This window comes from Saimiri boliviensis, chromosome 6 (genome assembly GCF_048565385.1).
Source record: "Saimiri boliviensis isolate mSaiBol1 chromosome 6, mSaiBol1.pri, whole genome shotgun sequence".
Classification (NCBI taxonomy): domain Eukaryota; kingdom Metazoa; phylum Chordata; class Mammalia; order Primates; family Cebidae; genus Saimiri; species Saimiri boliviensis.
This window is the reverse complement of record NC_133454.1, coordinates 41,186,027-41,202,313: the sequence shown is the minus strand read 5'-3', so window position 1 is coordinate 41,202,313 and position 16,287 is coordinate 41,186,027. Positions and strand designations below refer to the sequence as shown.

At 32.9% G+C, this 16,287-nt stretch overlaps 1 protein-coding gene across 1 annotated transcript in view; it reads left to right on the top strand.

The window, feature by feature from the left end:
- LOC141584941 (uncharacterized) overlaps nt 1–16,287 on the top strand; it is a 410,771-nt gene that overhangs the window by 235,471 nt on the left and 159,013 nt on the right. Inside the window, exon 5 of the mRNA XM_074401915.1 lies at nt 14,102–14,191. The gene's annotated coding sequence lies outside the window, so the exon portion shown is untranslated. The remainder of the gene's footprint in view (nt 1–14,101; nt 14,192–16,287) is intronic.

The window sequence follows — 16,287 nt, the reverse complement described above, 5'->3', positions numbered from 1 at the left end:
ATCACACAAGTGATCTGCTATCTATCATTATAGATTAGCTTTATTTTTTTCTGAAGTTTAAAGAAATTGATCATACAGTGTATAGTAATTTGCATCTAGCTTCTTTTGTTCAGTATAATGTCTCTGAAATTCAATCATATTGTTTTCTGTATCTGTAGTTAGTTCATTTTCATTGCTCTTATTGCATTGTTTAAATTTACCACAATTTGTTTAGCCAGTCACCTGTTGACAGACAGAGTAATTGTTTCCAATTATTTTTTTGTGTATGTGGTTTGTATTCTTTATTTACTCCTCCATTCAACAAATTTTTTTTGTTTGCTTGTATTTTAATTTATTTATTTTACTTTAGGTGCATACTCTATCTGGCATTTCTCCCCATGTTATTCCTCCCCACCCTCCCCTCCCTTCCCACCCCCTGCTGTCTATCCCCTACCCCCCAATTGCCCCCAAGGTGTGATGCTCCTCTTCCTGAATCCCCGTGTTCTCATTGTTCAACACCCACCTATGAATGAGGACATACGGTGTTTGGCTTTCTGTTCTTGTGTCAGTTTTCTCAGAATGATGGTTTCCAGATTCATCCAACTCCCTAAAAAGGACACGAACTCATCATTTTTTATGGCTGCATAGTATTCCATGGTGTATAGGTACCACATTTTCTTTGTCCAGTCTATCATTGATGGGCATTTGGGTTGGTTCCAGGTCTTTGCTATTGTACACAGGGCTGCAATGAATGTGTTTGCATGTGTCTTTATAGTAGAATAATTTATAGTCCTTCGGATATATACCTGGTAATGGGATTGCTGGGTCAAATGGAATTTCTATTTCTAGATCCTCAAGGAATCGCCACACTGTCTTCCACAATGGTTGAATGAATTTACACTCCCACCAACTGTGTAAGAGTGTTCCTTTTTCTCCAAATCTTCTCCAGCATCTGTCATCTCCAGATTTGTTAATGATCACCATTCTAACTGGCGTGAGATGGTATCTCAATGTGGTTTTGATTTGCATTTCTCTAATGACCAGTGATGATGAGCATTTTTTTATGTTTGTTGGCCTCATATATGTCTTCTTTTGAAAAGTGTCTGTTTATATCCTTTACCCACTTTTGAATGGGGTTATCATTTTTTTCACATATATCTGTTTTAGTTCTTTGTAGATTCTGGATATTAGCCCTTTGTCAGATGGGTAGATTGCAAAAATTTTTTCACATTCTGTTGGTTGACAATTCACCCTAATGATGGTTTCTTTTACCATACAGAAGCTCTGAATTTTAATTAGATACCATTTGTCTATCTTGGCTTTTATTGCTATTGCTTTTGGTGTTTTAGTCATGAAGTCCTTGCCTATGCCTGTGTCCTGGATGGTTTTGCCTATGTTTTCTTCTAGTGTTTTTATGGTGTTAGGTTTTATGTTTAAATCTTTAATCCATCTGGAGTTAATTTTAGTGTGAGGTGACAGGTAGGGGTCCGATTTCTGCTTTCTGCACATGGCTAGCCAGTTTTCCCAACACCATTTATTAAACATGGAGTCCTTTCCCCATTGCTTGTTTTGTTGGGTGTGTCAAAGATCAGATGGTTGTAGATGTGTGGTGTTCTGGGGCCTCTGTTCTGTTCCATTGGTTTATGTCTCTGCTTTGGTACCAGTATCATGCTGTTTTGATTACTGTAGCCTTGTAGTTAGTATAGTTTGAAGTCCAGCAGTGTGATGTCTTTGGCTTTATTCTTTTTGCTTAGGATTGTCTTGGCTATGCAGGCTCTCTTATGATTCCATGTGAAGTTTAAAGTGTTTTTTTCCAGTTCTGTGAAGAAAGTCATTGGTAACTTGATGGGGATAGCATTCAATCTATAGATTACTTTGAGCAGTATGGCCATTTTCATGATATTAATTCTTCCTAACCATGACCAGGAATAAATTTCTATAAGCATTTTTGTATAAGTCTTTTCTGGAAAGATAGTTTTATTTCTCTTGGGTGAATGCCCAGGGGTGAAATTGATGAAGTATATGAGAAGTGGATATCATAATGTATTAGGAGTTACAGTTACTCTGCATCCTCAGCAGCCATTGAAATGCTGGTTCTTTTTAAATTTAAAGATTCTACTGGGATGCAGCAAGATTTAACCTAGATTAGATTAGTTATTAATATAAATCAAATTTATTTTAATTTCTCTGATAACTAATGATATTGAATATTTTTTCTGTGTTTATTGGCAATTTACTAATTCTATTGTGTATTGTTTCCTCATGTTTTTATAGTGGGATGTTTAGTATTATTAGGTTATGAGTTACTTTGATATTCAAGTGTCAATTCCTTTCCACAGATACTTATTGAAATGTTTTCTTCCATTATGTGGCATGACTTTTCATGTCTTTTAATAATATTTTTGAAAAGCAAGTATTTAAATTTGCTGATGTCATGTTTGATTATTTACATTTCTTATTTCCTTTCTCACAAATGGTTTTACCTTACAACAGCTTAATTTCATTTATCTAACCTCCTCTTTTGGTCTTTTTAAATGAAAACTAAAATTTAATAGTTAATATATATTAAACAACACCTGGCACTATTATTTTTTATTAGACAATATTTCTTTGTAAAGAAGTCACAAGAATAAACCACTGTTTGTTTATGAAGCTCTTTATCTTTTCTTTCAGATCCAAGCTTTTATTTGGTATAATTTTACTTCAGCCTGAAGAATATCTTTCAGCACTTCTTGTAGTGCAGGTTTACTAATGACTGTCACTTTCAGTTTTCATTTATCTAACTATGTATTTATTTCAACATCTTTTGTGAAGGACATTATAATTAGAAATTATATTTTGGTATCTTTAAAATTTTATTTGTGTTTTTTAGAAGTTTTACAATTGTATATCTAAATAATGATTTTGTCTGTTTGTTTGTATTTACTCTGCTTGGGCTTCACTGAGTGTCTTGAGTCTATAATTTGATTATTTAAAGCAAATTTAGGCCTACTTTATTCTTTATTTTTTAATATATTCCTTCCTTTCTTCCTTTCTCCCTCCCTCCCTCTTTCCCTCCCTCTTTCCCTTCCTCCTTCCCTTCCTCCCTCTCTCTTCCTTCCTTCCTTCTTTTTCTTTCTTTCCTTTCTTCATTCCTTTGTTCCGTCCTTCTTTCCTTCCCTCTCCTCATTCCTCTTTCTTTTTTCTTGTTTTTTTTCTTTCTTTCTTTTCTTCTTTATTCTTTCTTTCTTTCTCTTTCCCTTTCTGGGTGTTCAATATACTTAAATTAATCCATTTAATATTTTCTCACAAATTCCTGAGGTTTTGTTATTCTTTAATGCTATTCTCTCTATTTTTCAGAAGGGGTAATTTCTATTTATCTGTCTTTGATTTCACTGACATTTATTTTCTGATATCTTCAAGCTACTGTCATTGAAGGCCAAATTCAGATTTGTGTACCCATGTGCAGCTGATGCAGAACACTGACAAACAGATGTTTGGAGTAGAGAAAGGTTTATTTGATTTTGCCAGACTGAGAAGACAATAGGGCAAGATCTCTCAAATCAGCCTTAACAAATAGAAGAAGCAGGGAGTTTTCATGTGGCCAGGGAGTAAGGGAGGGGAGGTTTCAGGGTATCAAAGGAAAATTCTATATTTCATCAGTCTCAGATAACACCTTGAGCAATCAGATTTCTGTGAGTCAGCAGCTGGTCGCAAAGTCCTTCAAGGCATTCATTCCTTCTGCAAAACCTTTTTGTGAACCTGAAGTTATCTCTTTCTGCTTTACAAACAAACGATACATCAGCATTTTATAATTACATTACAGGGAAAAAGACTTTTGTGCAAAAAGCTAGGGCAGGCAAGCAAGGACCTGCTCCTAATTTTTATTATTTAATTCACTAAAAGTGCTGGAATGCTGAACTCTCAGATGCCCTAGTAACACCACGATTGAATTAATTTTGGAAAAATTGCATATTTGTTTGGAGACTTTTTATAGTTTATTTTTTTGTTTGATGACATTCCATTTATTGATTATGATAAAAGATTGCTATAATACTTTGAATATATATTTTTTTATTTATTTGAACATATTTGTAGTAGTTGCTTTGAAGATTTTGTTCATTAAATTTAACATTTATGTGATCTTTGGGTCAATTTTTATTGAGTAATTATTTTGTTGATACGGTTAGGTGTATGTTTAACAATTTAAGAAACTACAACACTCTTTTCCAAAATTGTTGTATCATTTTACATTTTCATCAGTGTATGAAAGTTCCAGTTTTCCATATCGTTTTCGGAAACTCTGTATGTTTGGTATTTTTAATTCTAATCTTTCAAATAGTTGTATAGTGATACCTCATTGTAGCCTTAATTTAAATTTCCCTAAAGACAAATGATATTGAGTATTTCTTCATATTTTTATTTGCCAGCCACATATCTTATTTGGTGAAATGTCTGTTTAAATATTTTCTTATTTTTTAAATTGTGCTTCTATTTTCCATTGAGTTTGAAAGCCATTTATATACTGTAGACTCAATTCTTTTGTCAGATGTACTATTTGCAAACATTTTCTCCCAGTATATAGCTTATCTTTTCATCTTCAGCATGGTCTTTTGAAGAGCAGAGGTTACTAATTTTATGAAATTCCACTTAACAGTTTGTTTTTTCATCTATCACACATTTAGTGTCACATCTGAGGAATCTTTACTACCTTAAGACTACAATTGTTTTCCCCTGTATTTTTATAGATGTTTCAAAGTTTTAGGTTTTGAATTTTGACCTGTGATCTACTTTGAATTATTTTTTATATGTGGTGAAAAGTACAAATGGAATCTATTTTGGTTTATTTTGCCTATGAATATCTAATTGATATGAGACAATTTGTTAAAAAGACCTCTGATTTTTGCCTCTTCATTGAATATGACCACCCCACTCTCGTCTCCATCTCACTGTGCTTTGTTTTGGAAACTGTTCTCAGACAAAGTGCAGAGATATTCAAGGGCTTCACCTATTGAGCGTTTCTTCTTTCAGATATTGCTGTCTTGCGTTGATCATATTCTAGTGCTGAAAAAAGAGTGACCTTGCATGTTTATTTAGCTTTTTTTTTTTAAGGGAGAGGAAGAGAAAAAGAGAGAGAGATTAAAAACTGATACTTTTGCTCCCAGAATCACTATATACCTATCTAATCACTCAGGTGAGACCATATTCTTAAAATGCCTAAACTTCCTAATTCTGTGCCTAAGAAATTTGGCAATATTTCAGTGTTGGAGTAATTTTGATGAGTCATCAAGCAAATGTCTTTATTATTAACTTTAACTTTTATTTTTTCATTTATACAACCATTTTTTTGATGCTTAACCTTCCACACACTGCAATATAAGCCCTTTGGGAAGTGTAATATGTCTTTCTTGACATAATTTTGCACTATAGTTATGTAATTCCAAATCAGTATAATAGAAAAATCTTCCAATCACTTTTTTTGAGGAATCTTCTTTTGTTTCTTGAATTTGAAACCCTAAATATTATTTTTGTCTATGCTCAGCAACTGCAAATTTTTATGAGATGATTACTAGGCAAAATAGTAATAATAAAACTATACTCTCTAATTACAGTAAGACAACGTGACACTCCAGTTTCCATGAAAAGTTGGGAGAAAACACAGTGTGAGTTGAGGGTGAAAGTGGGTCATCTACTTTGAAGTAGGCAGGGTAACTGAATTAGAAGTAGAAGCTGTAGAAAGAGGGGAAAAAGTGTAATTTAAGTAACTTAGAAAGAATATTTTGACTTGCAATAGGAGATTACTAATGAAAATAATATTTTTTAAGAGCACTCCTACTTTAGACCTTTAGACCAAGTAAAAGTAATTCTGAAAAAAGAAAGTTTTGCTAAACTTGACACCTATAGCTAATAAAGTTAGACAATAAATAATTTTTAAAAATTACTCTTTAGGCCTGTCTGTGTTTAATTTTCTTATCATATGTATAATTTTTAAAGCAGAAAGAATTTTGTAAAGAACATAACTTTCGGATAAGACAGATGGGGATTCAAATCCTAATTCTAGCTCTTGTAAGTGGTGTTACCTTAGCAAAACCATGAGATTCCATGTCTTCCTTTGAGATTCCATGTCTTCTGTTAAAGTGGATTGTGGTAGCATATAGAGTTGTGATAAGATAAAATTTGATAATTTACATGTTTTTTGCAAAACATTAATTGGGCATAGATTATTATTTATTATTATGAATGTTGCTGTCATTTTCATCATCAATCAAGAAATCCAACCTGAGAGTTGGTTATTTCTGTGATAATTTAACAATAACAAAATGATACAGAGATAAAATACCTCCCAGGCAGGAGACTCAGGAAAATGCCTAAACCCCTAGAAGTAGGAAAGATGGGGAAGTAGACTGAGGACGTGAGAAAACTATGGTGAGACAATAAGCATGAAATCTAGACCATCATATAGGATGAGAGCAATATATGATTCTCACTACCACATTCACCTTTACGAAAGCCAGCTATGTTTTACTTAGCTTTCAATTCCCATACTTTCTCTTGAATATGCCCATTTGGAAGGAAAGATTACAGAATGTATTACATTTGAAAAGACAGCGGAATAAGAATGACTCATATTGCAAGTGTTAATAGCATTTACAAAAACCATATCAGAAAGGTAGCTAATACATTTCTGAAATTAAAATCAAATTGAAGGTTAAATAAAAAGGTGTAGCACTTTTGGAAGCAATTTGGCATTCTACATGATGAGCCTTAAACTCTCCATGCTGTGTGACTTAGAAAGAATCCTTCTGGGAAGCCATTGTACAGATGTAATCCAATATTCAGGAGAATCTACATGTGTTAGTTTTAAAGTCTTAGTATTATTTGTAATATGAATTTTCCGATTTACTGTAAATATGCAGCAACAAGGAAGTGATTGATAAATTATTAAAATCACAAAATTATTAACACCATTAAACCATGTTGTAATATAGCAATAAAACTATTTGATATATTAAATCCAAAATGCACTATATTTCCAAAATGATTATTAACAATGTAAAATAAATATACTATTTTATTTATTATTATTAATTTTAATAATAATATTATTATTAACATAGCAGGATACTGATGTTATGCAAGCAGAGAGATTGGAATATTGTTTTTTCTTTATTTTTATTGTTTATCTAAATTTTTTAAATAATAAAATAATTCATAATTTGTTTATGAAATCGGAAACCATTTGATTTTAAAATAAGGACTGGTGGTGCTTTTTCAGGAATGTTTTATGAAAATAGAAACCATTTAATTTAAAAATAAGGACTGGTGGTGATTTTTCAGGAATTTACCATAAATTTAGTATAAAATTTACCATAAAGAAATATACATAAGCTTTAATGATTTAACAGAACCTGGTTTCAGTGAACTTAAAATTTATACAATTTAGATTTTAATCTAATACTTATTTCTCCTAGAGTTCTCTCTATATCTCTTTATAATTGGACTTACAGCTTTAGCACATCTCATTATAAAAGTTATATTCTCTGATTTTTGGTCAGTCCAGTTTTCAAAGTAGTGAAAATATTCTTTCTTCTGTTGATTTAAATCAGTTTCCTTATAGATTACATTCACATGTGAGGTCTAATCTCTCTTTTACATAGCTGTCTTCCAAATGTATAGATCCTAATCATACAAAAACAAAGAAAAACAAACACAAACCAAACAACAAAATACACCGATTTCCATTTACCTGACATTGAATCTCCTCAGTTTTTCAGTCACACTATTCTTAATGCATTTGAAATTTATCTTTGTCTTCTTTAAACTTTATCACTGAGATTTGAGTACATTTCTGTAGTTTTGATCCAACTAGCCCAGAGCAGGAAGAGACCATCAACTTTCTTTCATCCCATTAATAAATCTTAAAATCTAATTAGCTTCTTTTGGCTTCATAGAAAAAATGTTTTTAAAGGGGTGTAGTTTATAAGCAGAGATTACTTCTGAGCTTTAAGTTTGATCATAATTGGCTTTCTAATAAAAAAAAGTAAAATCCATTTCTATGCTTCCATCCTCTCAGCTTTCCAGAAATCAATAAGACTATGAAAAACGCCCCACAAAACATGCATTTCACTCAATAAGGTGTTAGTGAATCAATGCAAGCAAAGAAAAATTATTTTATGGGAGCAAAAACTTATACTCTATTAAATTTAACTGTTTAATCATACTTTGCAGTACATTTTAAATATGTCTTTAGAGAATAAGAATTATGTCAAAGGATTTTCTTTACTTTGCTTTTATTTATTTCTTATAGCAAAGAGTATTAATCTATTTAAGAAACATTTTTAAGACAATTTCCTGACGTAAAGATATGTTATTTATTGATTGAGACGTATGAGTTTCATTCATCCTATTCCTTCTTTACTTAAGATGCTTCCTTGAATTATAGTTGTCATAAATTGATTTGAGGACTTCAAGATCTAGCTTCTTGCAATTCTCTTTAAGATCTCAGGCCGGGTGCAGTGGCTCAAGCCTGTAATCCCAGCACTTTGGGAGGCCGAGGCGGGTGGATCACGAGGTCGAGAGATCGAGACCATCCTGGTCAACATGGTGAAACCCCGTCTCTACTAAAAATACAAAAAACTAGCTGGGCGTCGTGGCGCGTGCCTGTAATCCCAGCTACTCAGGAGGCTGAGGCAGGAGAATTGCCTGAGCCCAGGAGGCGGAGGTTGCGGTGAGCCGAGATCGCGCCATTGCACTCCAGCCTGGGTAACAAGAGCGAAACTCCGTCTCAAAAAAAAAAAAAAAAAAATCTCATTAATTATTTTTTCTTGGATTGAATCTCTAGAATAAATATACCATGTGCAGTGTGTACCTGTTCTTCATGCACATTAATAAATTAATAGCATTCTGCGCTCACTAAAGTCTAGTTTTCTGAGAATTTTCAAAATAAAGACACCTTTATCTTATGTCCAAGTCATTAGGTTGGTCACTTATCTTTATACATAAAATAGTTTATCTATACTTAAAACAGTCCTGGCAAGGATGTTATATTCTTTCCCTATATTTGAATACATAGTCACCCATGCAAAAAGACCATTTAGCACAGAAACTTGTGTTTCCTTATAGTTTATCAACAGATAGGTTGCACAACAGTAATGACTGCTCCAAAGCACAGCTTTAAAGTTTGGTTTTAAACTGGGCAATCATACTCTGGTTTCTCTTCAGATCGTATAAACTGGGCAATCATTAATAATCGAATTCTCAACCTGCAGCTTTAAACACAGTATACAAAAGAAAATAAGTGAGCTTGAAAGAACCATTATGGAAAGAAAGCATATTCTATTGAAATGAACAAAATATATTAGCATCGCTTGAAGTCCTATGTAATAGGCAAGTATTTTTCATATAAACAAACCAGAAAGTAGCCTGCCTTCTCTCTGTAGTATAGAATACACAGCATTAACAAACTCTCAAACACTTTTTTCTTGAGATTGTTAACTAAAATGTATATACGTATTTCTTATGGCTTTTTGTCCCAGAGCTCTACTCTATTGCTCAGATTCTTATGATTACATGAGAATATGGTTCATTTTTAGGCAATGAGGGAGCTTTTGGCAAAGAGCAACACTTACTTATGTCTCAATTCTTCTGGTCTACAGAAAAGGCCTTCTCTCAACATTTGGCATCATAAAGAGAGTTCATTGTGATTATAAATTAATCATAGGATGGAATACTTAGTACTTTAAAAACCTTGACATAATCTTTGACAATATCATCAATTATATGCACACTCCCACACATGCACACACCCCATATTATATTTCTTAATATCATGAACCAAAATTATATTATTATTTTTAGGTTACTTATTTCTGCCTCTCCAAATAGAATACAAAGAAAAAGTTTTTACTGGTTCAACTGCTGGAGCCACAGTGTCCAGTAGAGTGTCCTGATTGCAGTAGGTATTCTTATATTTTATTAAATAACTTAATTAAATACATTATATAGATATACTTAGTAAGTAGGTAAATAAATAATCAAATGTATAAATAATTCAATAAATGAACTAATAATTGTAATAGTAGAACCCTTGTCTTTATTTAAAAACACGGAAAGGACTAACAGGGCTTACTTAAAATTTAAAATGGGAGGCTACAAAAAAAAATTGGCTCAATTAGCTACAGATTTTATGATATTTAGGGATCAGTGATTAAAATAGAAACTTTCATAATGGCAATTTGTTTGTTGGCATTAACTTCATACTAGTGAATATAAAGTAGCAACAGAAAAATTTAAAGAAAACTTTGAGAATTTGTAAATGGAGTCTTAATGAAAAGTAAGATGTAAAAGATCAAAATTGTGATCCTTTGTATAGATGAAGTTTTAGAAGTTATTGGAGTACTTATATTCACTGAGTGAATTAAAGGGTTTATTTTTTTGTAGGTTTAATATGGATATATTTAATAGCATATACCCAGGTAATACTGGAAGTTTCCATCAGCTTTTCTGGCTGCTGTCCCTTGTTACAGACTGGAACATAATCTGAAATGCCATTGGTCTTCTCCAATTGAACTCAACTTCTTAATTTAGTTTTCCTTTTAGACTTTACCTTTTGGGTTTATGCCTGAAGCTACTGCTATAGACATATATGGATGTATATTGAGTATATATATATTTATATACTTATATTTTGTATTTCTCTGGAACTATCTCTGTACACATGCTTTATTCACACCGAGACCCATGTTGCCCTGCATTAAAAAAAAAGTTACAGAACCCAACTGAAATTTCCATATAGTACTTTAATTTCATCATCTCCTTTTCAGGAATGATTCAATGATGTGTAACTCAGCAAATATGCATTGGGCACTTTCTCTGGGCTAAATACTTTAGGTCCTACAAGTATAATACTTAAAACAGACAAAGGTTCATGTTGTCATTGGACTAATGTTCTTGCAAGGAGTAACATGTAACAAACAACAGACCTCCTGAATAATAAGCAAATGATGTGGTTTAGTAGAAGCTGATAAAAGCTGATGGGAAATAAAAAAGGGAGAAGATGATGAGATAATCAGGAATTTGAAAAAGAAGTGTCAGCAATAATTTTACATTATTAGAGATATGGTTATTAAGGATGTAGAATGTGGAGCATAGCTCCTCTATAAGTCTTAGCAAATCCCTTTGGGGTTCCACTGATTCAGTTGCTAAGAAATTTGTTATTCAGAAATATTGAGAATAGCTTTGGCTTCTTCCACTGACCTCCCTCTTTTAGATGAGGTTCTTGAACCACTTTGAATGCTGAATACCAGCTTCCTATAGTGGTACTGAATACAATTGAAACCTCTGCTCACTACTAACTCCTCCATGGACATATAATTGTTTTCCAGAAATTTGTTCTTGTTACTTTAATTAAGGATAACAAAGAAATATTGCCCACCTCTCATCATCTCAATTGAACCTGACTCTTAACAGAAGCTCCAGAAGTAAACTCTCCTACAAATTTGTCTTCAGCATCTGTAACCCAGGCCTTCTGCTCATTAATTACTTTGAGTGTGTTCATGAATAACATAAAATTACTGAGCAACAAAACTACAAGATATAGTCCCAAAATTTCAATTTTAGATATTTCAGAAAAAAAGGAAACCATGACTTACAACCTTTTTTATTGGCAATTTCTTATCTGCAGAGTGACTGTATTAAAGAGTATCTTTGAAAGTTAGATATAATATATTGCAGTTTCCTGTTAACAGCATTGTCTTCAGAGCTAGACAGAAGGGCAACTGCTTTACACTCCACATATGTGGTCTGCCACAACATGCCACACCCACACTAAAAGGCTATGAAATAACATAAGGGCAACAATAAAATTATTCTAATCAAATGCAGAACTTTAATAGTTCAGATAAAATTCCTGGACTGTCTTAGTCTTTACTAAATGAACATTTAATTATGATCAATATAATAAGAATATAAAAAAGGCAATTATTTCTATCAATTTCACATCTCAGAAGAAACAAATGTAACTCTGATCTATTAGAAAGATAAAAAAATATATTCAGAAAATTAGCAAATTCTATGAAAATATTCACATCTTTCTGGCATTATAAGAATGTTTCTATCAAAACATCTGATTCAGTTTAATAATATAGAATTACTTTGGGTTACATAGCAGAAATTTCAGTATTTTATTTTGAATCATTTTTAAAATGTGTAAAAAAGAAAATATAGTAACTAGCTTTTAAATACTAACTTAGAATGAATGTGATGTGGTGCTGAGAAGAATGTATATATTGTTGATATGGGTTCAAACTATGCTACAAGGCTAAAGTAACAAAAACAGCATGGTACTGGTCCCAAAATATATAGGCCAATGGAACAGAACAGAGGCCTCAGAAACAATGCCACATGTCTACAACCATCTGATCTTTGATAAATCTGACAAAAACAAGCAATGGGGAAAGGATTCCCTATTTAATAAATGGTGTTGGGAAAACTGACTAGCATAAACAGAAAACTGAAACTGGACCCCTTCCTTATACCTCATACAAAAATTAAATCAAGATAAATTAAAGACTTAAATGTAAGCACTAAAACCATAAAATCAAAGGATTATAAATCATTCTATTATAAAGATACATGTACATGTTTGTTTTTTGTGGCACTGTTCACAATAACAAAGACTTGAAACCAACACAAATGCCCATCAATAATAGACTGGATAAAGAAAATGTGTCACATATACGCCATGGACTACTTATGCAGCCATAAAAAGATGAGTTCATGTCCTTTGCAGGGACATGAATAAATCTGGAAACTATCATTCTCAGCAAACTAACACAAGAACAGAAAACCAACATTGCATGTTCTTTTTTTTTTTTTTTTTTTTTTTGAGACGGAGTTTCGCTCTTGTTACCCCAGGCTGGAGTGCAATGGTGCTATCTCGGCTCACCGCAACCTCCGCCTCCTGAGTTCAGGCAATTCTCCTGCCTCAGCCTCCTGAGTAGCTGGGATTACAGGCACGTGCCACTATGCCCAGCTAATTTTTTGTATTTTTAGTAGAGACGAGATTTCACCATGTTGACCAGGATGGTCTCCATCTCTTGACCTCGTGATCCACCCGCCTCGGCCTCCCAAAGTGCTGGGATTACAGGCTTGAGCCACCGCGCCCGGCGCACGTTCTTACTCATAAGTGGGAGCTGAACAATGAGAACACATGGACACAGAGAGGAGAACATCACACACCTGGGCCTGTCAGGGGGTGGGGAGATAGGAAAGGGACAACATAAGGAGAAATACCTAATGTAGATGACAGGCTGATGGCAAATCACCATGGCACATGTATACCTATATCACAAACCTGCACATTCTGCACAAGTACCCCAGAACTTAAAGTATAATAATAATAATATAATAATAAATACTAACTTAAAATGCAATGTATTTTGCTTCTACTATTATGCTTTATATTTAATTTTTCCAGTTCAGTTATCTATGGCTAGAAACATTTGATACTCTATTAAAAGACCACGAATCCAACTGGAGACAAAACAGTTCATATTTAATTATAGAACTGAAGAACAAAGCTAACTAAAAAAAAATCAGCCGTATTCAACCGAGACAAACACATTAGAAAACAGAACATTAGTATATTCTTAAAAGAATGATATCTTGTATCTACATGTAATCCCACATAATGTTGTACATATTTTGATCTCTACTAGCATAGCATATACTAGGAAAAAATAAACATTTCTGAATTTATTATGTATCGTCTTAAAATTTTATCCATAATGAACAAATTCATATGAAGGTTAAAAATAATTTAATGACAGAAATAATTCCTGTCTGAGATGGAAAATTTAAACTAATATTAATCAAATGCATAATAAATTTAGAGAATATGTAATATTTAAAAGAAATAATTAGAAAAGATATGACGTCTAGAATGGTAGCATGGTAAGTTTTATAAACCTTCTCCCTAGAAAATGATCATATTGAAGAAATTATTTTATAGAAGTCTTTGGAATTTGCTTCATAGCAAATTAAAAAAAAACATTTTTTTTTCCTGTGGCCCTTAGCCGCTGCTTGCTTTCTCCTTTTCTCTCCCTAACTCAACATTTCTTTTCTTTCTTTTCTTTTTTTTCAGACTCTCCAATCTGAGTGAGTAGGGACAAGAAAATGAGGATCTCTCTCTCCTCATCTCCCAGTTAAAGCATATGCTCTCTCACCAGAAGAGGTAGGTTGCCAGCTTTTCTCATACCTCTGAGCACTAAGTTGCTGATGCTAAATTCCTAGCATTTGAAGCTAAAAGTTTGAGTTTTTCTTCGTCCACTGAGCCCTGACTAGTAGGGTGGAGGCTCACTCCTCCTCGCGGCAAGCCAAAAATATTGAGTAAATAATCATTTCTTCTCCAGCTCCCTCATACAGTGGAAGATACATGTGGGGGAGGCAACCTGAGAAGATGAGCAGTTACCTCCCCTATCAATGTTATATCCCCATCCCAACACGTTGGTCCTTGTAGGTTCCTGTAGACACTGGTTCTGAAAGTTTTTCCTAATTTGCTCTGCCCTCCTGGTCCTCGAAGACACCCTACCCAGGGGCACTGGGCAGGACTTAGGCTAAAGAGGAGCTGGTGTGTCTCTGTCACTCTGGAAAAACTACACCACTCTCCTTGCTCTCACTCTAGAGCAGAAGTTTAAATGTTTTGTCATGGTAAAGAGCTCTCTATAAAGCAACTCCAAACCTCTCTCTAAAGCAACTAACTTAATTGGTAACTGACTGTTGAGAAGTTCAAGCTGAGAGTTTTTCAGAAACAAAGGCAATTTTGGTGATAAGCAACTATGAGCAACATGCTAAAACATAGACAAAAAGCTTTACCAGAGAGAATCAGATGAAGAGACAACTAACAATATTCCTCCTGTGTTTAGAACAAACCACAAAGACTTGCCTCAAAAACTAGCTCTGCAATGGGTCTTGGTTTAATTAAATCAGATTGTGGGAGCAATTTATACTTTAGGGTATCATGAAAATCAATAGACCAATCAGCCTGTCACTAGTAGAGACTAAAATCTGCGTGTGATATATGCAGAGGCAGACAGCTTAACAGAGAGAGAGCAGGGAGATAGTCCACTAGAATTCTGCTAAAACCACTGCTATTCTAAGGTGATTTCCTCTGCCTGAGGCTATGCCCTCTGAGAACATCTATGGCTTCACTTTGAATGAGAAACAGACTTTACAAAAATAGTACAGCCAAGTCAATAAACAAGAAAGAAACGAAGTTGAAATTTATAAATATCTCACTGTGTCTTCTAAGAAGTGGATACACTACGTGTAGAACTGAAAAAGATAACTATTTTCAGATATACACAGTTATCTTAAAGCTTGAAAATAAAGTAAAGTAAAGTTGAAAATATTCATGCTTACATGACTGATAAAGAAAAAAATACAAGCCAGAATTTTGGCTGAATATCTAGGAGCATTGTAGCATTGCACATATATATATATATATATATATATATATATATATATATATATGTATATGATAAATTGGTTGAATTTGCCTCTAGAAAAAGTCCTCAACAATATTGAAGTAATGATGTATCTTGGACAAACTCTAAGACTGTATGTGATATTTTCTGGATCTGCCAAAATATTTGAGAACCACATTGAGGCACAATATAGGAATGCAGACTAAATGTTGTTAAAGTAATTGTTTTAATGTATAGAAAAATATAAGCTCACTAGAAGTAGTAAGCAAAATAACAGAAAATCCTTCTAGAATCATTCAAGAAAAACCATTAAATCGGTGCTATTCACAATTATTTGGAATAAATTATTGCTTACTATAATTGCTATGTTAGCAATAGCTTATAAAAAAGCAGATCTAGAATATGCTATTTTATTTTTACTATGATAAAATTTATTTGATTTGTTAATCAATATAACTACATGTGAAATATTCAATATATGTAGCAAAATAAGGAAAACAAAATAAAAATTAAACATTTTACACTTATGAAAGAAAACAGTCACATACAAATAATACTGAAATTAATATCTGCAGAATTTATATTCTGGCCAATATAAATTAAGGTGTGTCCCTGATGAAAAAATAAGCAAATACATGAACAATAGAAACAGAATAAAAACTATTTTGACTCAGAATCTCATGTTCTTTTTTCCTTTTTGTGTGTGCATGTGTAATTAACAGTGGATTTTCTGAAAAGGTCTTATTGCTAACCTCTTGGAATACTGTTGTTACCTGGTTAGAAAATACAGTATTAAACATCTGATTTATATGGAAGCATAAGTTCACATGCTAGGTGGCATTTA